Source organism: Oryx dammah, unplaced genomic scaffold (genome assembly GCF_014754425.2).
Source record: "Oryx dammah isolate SB20612 unplaced genomic scaffold, SCBI_Odam_1.1 HiC_scaffold_8, whole genome shotgun sequence".
In the NCBI taxonomy this organism is placed as follows: domain Eukaryota; kingdom Metazoa; phylum Chordata; class Mammalia; order Artiodactyla; family Bovidae; genus Oryx; species Oryx dammah.
In genome coordinates, this window is record NW_024070192.1 from 35,696,189 (window position 1) to 35,706,440 (window position 10,252).

The window sequence follows — 10,252 nt, forward strand, 5'->3', positions numbered from 1 at the left end:
GTGCTGATGGCAAGACAGAAAGAGAGACTCTTGACTGGAGGATGCCATCAAGTGCTGGATTAACCTGAGATGGACCCGCTCCAGCCTGCTCCTTAAGTAGTTACTGTCCTTTGAGAATTCCCTGGTGGTCAGTGGTTAGGACTCCATGCTTTCACTGCAGGAGGCACGGGTTTGATTCCTAGTTGGAAACTAAGATGATCCCTCAAGCTGCAATGTATGGCCAAAATAAATAAATAAGTTAATTAATAAACTTAAAATAAATTACTGCCCTTAGCTTTTTAAGGAACAACTGCTGGTATTCTGTTATATGCAGCGGAGACCATATCTACCAGTTCAAATGGTTTATCATCAGAAAATCTACCACCATTATTCACTGCATTAGTGGACTAAAGGAGGAAGAGCACACGATTATGTTTTGTAATAGGAGAGGCTCAGGGCGCAATGCCTAATCTATAAAACTTCAGAGGGAATTCCCTGGTGGTCCAGTGGTTAAGAATCTGCCGGCCAATGCAGGGGACACGGGTTCAATCCCTGGTCTGGGAAAATCCCACCTGCCCCGAAGCAACTAAGCCCATGCGCCACAGCTACTGAGCCCAAGGGCCATAGAACCTGTGCTCTACAACAAGAGAAGCCACCGCTAGGCAACTAGAGAAAGCCCTCCAGCAGCAACGAGGGCCAGTGCTGCAAACAACAACAACAAAGAAAACAAAGCAAAGAAAACAATCCTATAACTAATGTATTTAATGATGCCCTCCTGGTTAACATGGATACAAGAACAATTGCCTCTACCACAATACTGGCGGAACTGACCAATGTGCTAAGATAAGAAAATGCAATAAGCAGTACACAGACATGAAAGGAAAAGATACACCCATTGTTACCTGTGATGATATGATCACCTGTGTAGACAATCTACCAGAAACAATAAGCAAACCACTAGAATCAAAAGGAGAGTCAGGGACTTTGATCACTACAGGAGAAATTGAATGCTAATAGCTCTCCGTTAGGAATTATAGAAAGCAAAACATCATTCACAATAGTAATACAATATGTAAAGTATTCAGAACTTGATTAAGAATGTTCTTTCCATTTATGTAAAGCCTTTATGGAAAAAAATTAGAACTGTTAAAAAGATATGAAATTTTGGTATAAATGAAAAGATCAACAATTTGTTTGGATGGGTCAAATCAATATTATAAAGATGTTGTGCTTAGTCGCTCAGTTGCGTCCAACTCTTTGCAACACCATGGACTGTAGCCTGCCAGGTTCTTCGGTCCATGCGGAGTCTCCAGGCAAGAATACTGGAGTGGATTGCCATGCCGTCCTTCAGCGGATCTTCCCAACCCAAGTGTTGAACCTAGGTCTCCCACACTGCAGGCAAATTCTTTACCATCTAAGACACCAGGGAAGCCCATAAAGATGTTAATTCTCCCTAAAATAATATATAAGTTAAATTTTCTGGAACTTGACAAACCTATTCCAGAACGTGTATGACAGTACAGAGGTACATGGATAGTTACATCAGCTTTGAAAAAGAAAAGAAAAGAATCACCCTGCCAGGTAGTAAAACATATCATAATAATTTTGGCAGAATCCTTAAGACTATAATAAAAAGACACTAGAGGAAGCATATAAAAGCTAGGTATGAGACACAGACAAGCCAAGGCAGTGTCTTATTTCATGTGGTCAATCTATGCAACAGTTTCTACCTCTTAGAGCATGGGCTATGTTTCTGAGTGCCTTCTATCCCAAAGCTTGCCATCTAGAGGGGTAGACAAACACTGAAACAGAGTATCACCATAGCTTTGGCAGGATTGTCTGGAACTTATATACAGTAACGAATCCAGTCTAGGGAGCTCAAAGAACAAATACCCTTCCCAAAAGTGGTTCAGAGCTAGAGCCACCAAACCATGACAACCTTCCCGACAGAGTGCTCATGCTTAGAGTCCAAGAGGCTCCAGGGACTGGCCCAGTTAGTGGCTTTACCATACAAATACTAGGTAGAAACATTCCATTCCACTTGCTGATACTTAGGTTCAGGTCCATGAGAACCCCACTCTGATTCTAATTTTTGTTGTAGTCGGGTTCTTTTCACTACAAGCAAAAAGGAATACAGTTAAATCACCTAAAAATTAAAAAAAAAAAAAAAGTTTCTCAACCATCCTGGCCACAGTTGGTTTGTGCAAAAATCATCAATGGATGATTGTGGCTAAAGTTTGACTGGGAACAGGATATTTACATGCTGTGGAAGTATCTCCCTCTAAAACTGCTTCTTAGTTACAAAAGGAATAATAGTATCTCTTTTTTTTTGGCTGCAGGGCATGTGGGATCTTAGTTCCCTGGCCAGGGATTGAACCAGCTCCTGCAGTGGAAGCTCTGAGTCTTAACCATTGGACCTCCAGGGAAGTCCTGAAAAGTAATATCATGATAATGGAGAGAATGGGTAGATTCCCCTTAACCAAATGCTCGAGGTTTTAAAATCACCAGTAATGGATCAAATTGACATAGTATATATCTCCTGATATGATGTACTGAGAAAGACACATTACTCATCTAATATTCCTGCCAGGAAAACAACCCAAATCCAATCATGAGAAACATCAGCTAACCCGAAGAAATACCTACATAATTGAGGGATATCCTGTGTAATTACCAGATGACGGTTTTCAAAAATGTTGAAGTCATGAAAAATAAAGACAGGTTAAGGAACTAAAGGATACTAAAGAGATACAGTCCTGCATTGGATCCTCAACTGGGGAAAAAAAGCTATAAAGGACATTTTTCAGATAGATGGCAAAATGGGAATATGAACCATGAGTTGGATAATGGTATTGTATCAATATTAAATTCTTGAAATTAATAACTATCCTACAGTTAGGTAAGAAAATGTCCTTGTTTTTTAGGAAATCTGTTGAAATATTGGAGGGAAAAGATGTGATGTCTGTAACTTACTCTCAAATGGTTCAGGAAAAAGACAAAGTGAGAAAGCAAAGGAGACAAAATGGTAATGAATGGCGAGTCCTAGCCAAAATGATACATATTAATAAAATTAACCATCACACTATACATGGGATGTTTACTGTCAAGTGCAATAAATTTAGAAGTTGGCAATCAAAAGCTAGCCAAGTCCACCCTAGGGACAATGAGATTGATTTACCTTCTCCTATTCTACCTGCTAAGTACGACTGGACATTATGTTTAAAACAAACACAAAAAGATGTAGAAACCCAAAAGGCTAGGTGCCTCAGGACCTCAGGAACAGCCTGATGGCGGTGAGATCCCTGGGTTTTCTTTTTGCCTTGAATGTCCCTCTCTTGGAGGAAAAGAAATTAGCAACCTGGAAACACCACAGGCACAGCCTGCTCTCTCCGCCAGGAAAAGGAGAGCCTAACGGCAGAAAACTCCGAAAATAACCACTTGAGTCCAGCCAAATATTACAGAAAAACGTTGACCCCACCCACAACCATACCAACAAAGGCCAAGTGGTGAGCATAGATTTCCAGGCTTGCTATAAGGTGCCCCAACATCCCTGCTGGGGTGGTTTCTAAGAAGGCCAAGGAGGGAGTGGGAACTTTCACCCCTATCAGCTGGTAATGAGGCCTGCCACACTCAGGGTCCACAGAAATTGCAGGGGAGCCTGGACGCCCATCCAGACTGGCGCAGTGACCAGTCATCTTTCGCCCTCCCTGCTGGCGTGGTATCAGAGGAAGCCTTCTAGAAAGTCAGAAGTTCCCCTCATTTCTGCAGAAATGAGGGCATCCTCCCCAAGTGGCAGTGGTGACCTGGTGGGGACCTGGAACTCCCACCCTCAGTCATGAGACGTCCACAGTTTGGATGTGAAATGTGAACTTCAGCCTCTGCCTGGCAGTAAGGAGGCAGTGCCCCTCCCTTCCCTGCCAGAGCAGTAGCAGAGAAAGCCAGCTGAAACAGAAGGTTTAAATCAGATCCAGAGTCTCATAAAATAATGTTAAGATGTTCCTGTTTCATTAAAAATTAGTCAGTGTACCAAAACCAGGGAAGGTCTCAAACTGAATGAAAAAAGCCAGTCCGTAGCTGCCACCACCCAAAGGGACAGAGATGTTAGAGCTATCTGAAAAATCATTCAAAGCAGCCACGATAAAATGCTTTCACAAAAAATTATGCATTTGCTTGAAACAAATGGAAAAATAGAAAGCTTCAGCAAAGAAAGAGATCTAAAGAAGAACCAAATGGAAATTTTAGAGCTGAAAAAATATAATAACCGAAACAAGAGCTCAGGGAATGGGTTCAGCAACAGAATGGAGGGGACGGAGAAAAGAATCAGTGAGCTGGAAGATTCAATAATGGAAATCACCCATTCTGAACAACAGAGAACAAGAAGAATAAAATTTAAAAAAAAAAAAGAAACAAGTCACAGTCTCCCATGGGGCCTGTGGGATTACAACAAAAGATCTGCCAATATGTCATCAGAACCCCAGAAGCAGAGGAGAAAGAAGATGAGGCTGAAACAGTCCTTAAAGAAATAAGTGCTAAAAACTATCCAAATTTGCAGGAGACATAAACTGACACACGTAACATGCTGAGCAAACCCCAAACAGGATAAACTCAGAGAATAACCCAAAGATAAAGCCTCTCAAAATAAACAGGCAACTACCATATGACCTAGAGATTGCATTCCAGAGCAATTTTCCCCAGGGAAACGAAGACTTAGGTTCACACACAAATCTCTAACATGGACAGCACATCTCTCTGTAACATCACCAACTGGGATCAGCCTTCGTGTCCTTCCACTGGTAAACAGATAAGCTGTAGAACATACGTACTAAGGAAGACTACTCAGCAATAGTAAGAAATGAACTTCTGATGCACAGAACAACCTGTACAAATCTCCAGAGAATTATGCTGAGTGGGGGGAAAAAAAACAGTTCCAAAAGGTTATATACTGTATGATCCCATTAAGATAACATTTTTTTTGCAGGGGGCACGGGGGGCGGGGGGGGCATGCTGTGCAGCATGTGGGATCTTAATTCCCTGACCAGGGATCAAACCCATGCTCCCTTACAGCCTTGAGTTGGAAGCTTGGGATCTTAACCCTGGACCGCCAGGGAAGTCCCACTATAACATTCTTGAAATGACATGATTATAGCAATGAAGAACAGATTAGTAGTGGTCAAGGGGTAAGGAGGGGTGCGGAGGTAGGAAGGAAGAGGCTAAGGGTATCAAAGGGCAACATGAGGAATCCTTACGGTAATGGAAATGTTCTGTATCTTGACAGAACAATGTCAATATCATGTTTGTGATACTGGATGTACTACAGTTTTGCAAGATGTTACTACTGGGGAAAATTGGGTAAAGAGTCCACAGGATCTCCATCTTATTTCTTACAACTCATGTGAATTGATAGTTGTTTCAAAATAAGAATTTTAATTTTTAAAAGTCTACCTGAAATTTTAAAAAGTATCTTTGTAAATAATTCCACTTTTAAAAAAATAGAAAATACAATCTTTAAGTTCATTATGTTCCAAGTGATATTCCAATAACAACCAGTTTTAAAAAAATTAAGAGGATTTTTGGCTCACTGAACTTCAAACTCTGTTTGATAAAGCATTTCAGTGATGCTAAGGACCTGGTTTCTTTTTTCATTATAACTTCCCTGGCATTAACTTCATCCTAAGGTCAGATCCCCTTGTGATCACAAAATAGATGCCAACAACTCACCTGGGGTTACTTATTTTCTTGTCCACATCCAGAGAAAGTACACATACCTCAACCAACCAACAGAAGTCTTGGGCTTCGTTATGAAAGGACCAATGTATTTCCTGTCTCCATCCTTGGACCAGTCACTCTGACCATGGGACACCCTTACCAACTTGTATCAGGGGAGGAAAGGGAGGAGGTCCCCTTGTCCAAGGGGAGGAAGTCTAGTGACTAACTTAGGTCAACATATGCAGGTAAGATAGAGTCATTTGCACCAAAAATTCTAAGAATGGAGTATGAGTAATTTCTCGAAAGAAGAAAAGCTAAATGGGTCTTGAGTAGCCCTCCAACTAATGTCTTCTGCACAAACTCTAAAAATGAACCACAGAGCTTCTCTGGTGGCTCAGTGGTAAAGAATTCACCTGCCAATGTAGGAGTCCCAGGTTCAATCCCTGATCTGGGAAGGTTCCACATTGTTGCAGAGCAACTAAGCCGGTTTACCATAAACTATTGAGCCTGTGCCCTAGAGCCCGGGAACTGCAACTATTGAGCCCACGTGCCACAACTACTGAAGCTGGCATGCCCTAGAACCCATGCACTGTAACAAAGAGTAGTAGTAACTCTTGATATATAAACAGTAGTAAAGACTCAGCAGAGCCAAAACGAACAAATACATAATTTTTAAAAATAAATAAACCACAACCAGAACCCTAAATTAGACTTATTTGGATGCATGCAACAGAAATCAACTCTAACTTAATCCAACACAGAGTTCTTGAAAAGATGCAGAAGCTCACTGGCCACAAGTGAACACTGGAAATCCAGAACTGCTCAGGAGTCAGGTGACTCTGAGGAATTAGCAGCAGGAAGTATTCTACAGCTTTTCCTGAGCCCTTTGTCGAAATGAATCAAGTCCAGTCCTATTTTCTCTACTTCTGTTGCCTCATTCACTGTTTGAAATTCTAGAAGGAGTATGACTGTCCATGATTAGATCACATCCCTGGACTGATCCTTCCTAACAGGAAGGATCTAGTGGAAAGAACTTCCAAAGACATTTTGGTTTCCAAAGCAACAGGCCAGGATTCTTACTCCCATCAAGTCTGCACTCATCAGGGGAGGTGTAATCTCTCAAAAGAAACAGGGTCCTCTTATTTGAAAGGAATAGATGCTGGGTTTAAAAATTACAAATATTCAGGACTACCCTGATGGCCCATGGCTAAGACTCTTTGCTCCCAATGCTGGGGGCCTGGGTTTGAGCTTTGGTCAGGGAACTAGATCCCACATGTGGCAGCTAAGGGTTCACGTGCTTCAACTAAATCTCCTGCGTGCCACAAATAAGACCCAGCACAGCCAAATAAATAAAAATTTTTAATCAGAAATATTCACCTTAGGTGTTACATGATAAAACATGTGAGATGACATGAAGCAGCACTCAAATGAAAAGTATAAACTGAATGAGTTTACCTGAAAATCAAGATTGAAAATAAGTCAACTAAGATTTCAACTCAAGAAAGTAGAAAGAGAACATGAAAATAAGCACACTAGAAACTAACAAAACATCGTAAATCAATTATACTTCAAAGAATAAATTACAAATAAAGAAAATGGGCTCAAAATGTGAGAAATTATTCAAGATAAAAGTAGATATTTGTCTTCAAATCAAAAACCCCAGCTATTGACTCGTGAATATAATAATAAACCTGGTTCTTGGACTAGCCCACTAAAACAGACCAATCTTTGGCAAGTTTGGTCAATAAAGAAAGGGAGGCAGGGAGGAAGACAGAGAAGAGGAAGAGCAAAAATACAAATAAACAATATTAGGGGTTATAACTACAGGTATGGAGATTTTAACAGATTATAAAAGTATAAAATGTGCAAATTTATGACAATAAATTGAAGGCTACATGAAAGAGATATTGTATTAGAAAAATAACAGTTACAAAAATTGACTCAAGATGTAGAAACTTCAAGAAACAAACAATTAGAGAAGGAATTGAAAAGGTATTTGAGGAGTTTTCCCACAAGTGTCTTCAGGCCCAGACAGTTTTATAGGTGAATTCCACCAAAACTGCATGGAAAATCCCTGTGATCTCTAACTTTTCTAGAGAACATAAAAATTTCCAGCTTATTTTACAAGGCCAGTAGAACTCTGAACACAACAAACAGAGAGAGATAAATGTACCCTCCAAAGAAATCTATGGGCCAAAAAAAAAAAAACAAAAAAAGAAATCTATGGGCCACACCTATTTTCTAACTTTGTACATGTACAAATTCTGAATAAAATCTGAGCAAACTAACCTATAACTATGTTTAAAGAATAATTCATAATGGCCAAGTAGGATTAATCCCAAACATTCAACGATGCAAAATTAGAAACAATTCAGCCCATCGACATGTGAAGAAAGCAAAATATTAGGACCGTTTCAGTAGGTGTCAAAGCACATGAATCCCTTTTCTGTGTCTGCAAAATCCTTCAACATGGAAACCTTTGGAGAAGCAGAACCTGCCTTGTATTATAGAAGGTGAAAATGCCAGATACCTTGCTTTCCAAGACTCCTTTGTAACTGGGTCATAGGTACAAGATCAATAGGACTCACACCCAGACTTTTTAATAGTTATTTGTTTTGACTGTGCCAGGGCTTAGTTGCAGCATGTGAACTCTTAGTTGTGGCATGTGGAATCTAAGTTTCCTGACCAGGGATCAAAGGCGGGCCCCCTGCATTGGGAGTGCAGAGTCTTAGCCACTGGACCACCAGGGAAGTCCCTCAAACCCAGACTTTGAATCTGGAGTTAGTATCACAACAGAGGAGGGATAATGCAGGATTCTCTCTCTGCAGTCAGGAGGCTGTGCTGACTCTGAGCTCCTGGCCCAGCAGTTGCAGTGGAACAAGCTTCAGAGACCTGGTCTTGCAGGGAGAGCAGAGATTTCCTTGCCAGACTGGTTCTGCAGCCTGGTTCTCAGCTCTGTTCCTAGCTACACCAGCCCACGTATGGTTCTCTAGCCCTCGTTTAGAAGCCTGTGAAGTAGCCAATGTAGTTTCAATAAGTTCCTCTTCAGCCTAAATTAAGTAGAAAAAATTTCTGTTGCTTACAACTAAAAACCCTAACTGATGCCAAAATGGCAAAAAACCCCAACAGCCTCAGAGGCCTTACTCCATGTCGTGGGCTCTATGCAACTTCACCTCGCTTCTTGCTACTTACTTAGTGCCTCATTTTCTCCATGTCTTTGAGTACTCTTTGCAGCCAACAAATTATATAACAGGTCTATGGATTAACTGCACCTGGCTCAAATATCCGTTCCTTGTCGTCACCAGCCAGCAGATAGGAGCAGGCCTGTGCAATTGCAGGGTACCCCTTCTAGGGGACAGTTAATGGGACACTTTCATCATGGAAGGGGCCGTGGACCAACAGATATGACATCTATCTGAAACAGGCATCCAACTGGGTCTTGGGAAATCCTAAAAGGCTTTTCAGAAGAAGAAATTCTGGGTTGGAACTCTCCAGATAAGTAAGTTAGGCAGAAAGGGATGAAGGGTGAGAAGGCACAAGAAAGAGAGTAACCTAGAGTCAAGGGTGGAGCATTAAGAGATGGGATTAGGGACTTCCCTGGGGGTTCAGAGGCTAGGACTCAGAGTTCCCAATGCCGGGAGCCCAGGTTTCGATCCCTGGTCAGGGAACTAGATCCTGCATGCCGCAACCAAGAGTTCTCATGCCATATCTAAGATCCAGCTCAGTGAAAGAAAGGAAGGAAGGAAGGAAGGAAGGAAGAGATAGGGGCTGGACAGGTGGACAAGGGTCAGATCTTACAAGACTCTGTAGGCCTGTTAGGGATCTCAGACTCCCTCCTGAGGGTTGCAAGGAGCCATTGGTGAATTTCAAGCAGTGGAAGGATACGAGCATTTCTGAAGGACCACTCAGGTGGGGAGAAGAAGGGGGGTCAGTAAATGGGGAGAGCAGTGGAGAGGCTGTCACAGAGACACAGTGGACAGAACATGGCACCCTGCATGAAGATGGTGGCAGTGAGGGTGGAAAAAAGGGGGCTGAGGGGCATTGGGAGGGAAAACCAGTGGGACTTGGTGGCAGGTTAAATAGGGGGTGGAGCTAAGGATGACTCTCAGGGATTTTGCTTGTACTAGATAAACGAGCGGATGACAAAACCATTCACCAGGTTGGATAACACAGGAAGACAGGCTATTTAGAGAGAGGTGATGAACTTAGTTTTTGAACATATTGCTTCGGGGCCTGTGGGACAGCCAAGAAATTAAAAAGGCAGTGGGACATATGTGTTTGGGTCTCAGGAAAGGGGTCTGGGCTAGAGATGAAGACTTGAGAGTCACTAGGGGGACAAGTGGTGGTTGAAGGCAAGGGAGTGGATGAGGAGAAGCTCAGGGGTTTGTGTGGCATCCGAGAAGAAGACCAGTGACTGAACTCTGGGGGCAGGTTAATCTCTCATGAAGGATAGAAGAAGAGGAATCCACAAAGAAGATTTGAAAAAGGTCAGCTAGAGAAGCAGGAAGAAAACCAAGAAAAAATTACTCTTGGATAAACAACAAGGTCCTACTGTATAGCACAGGGA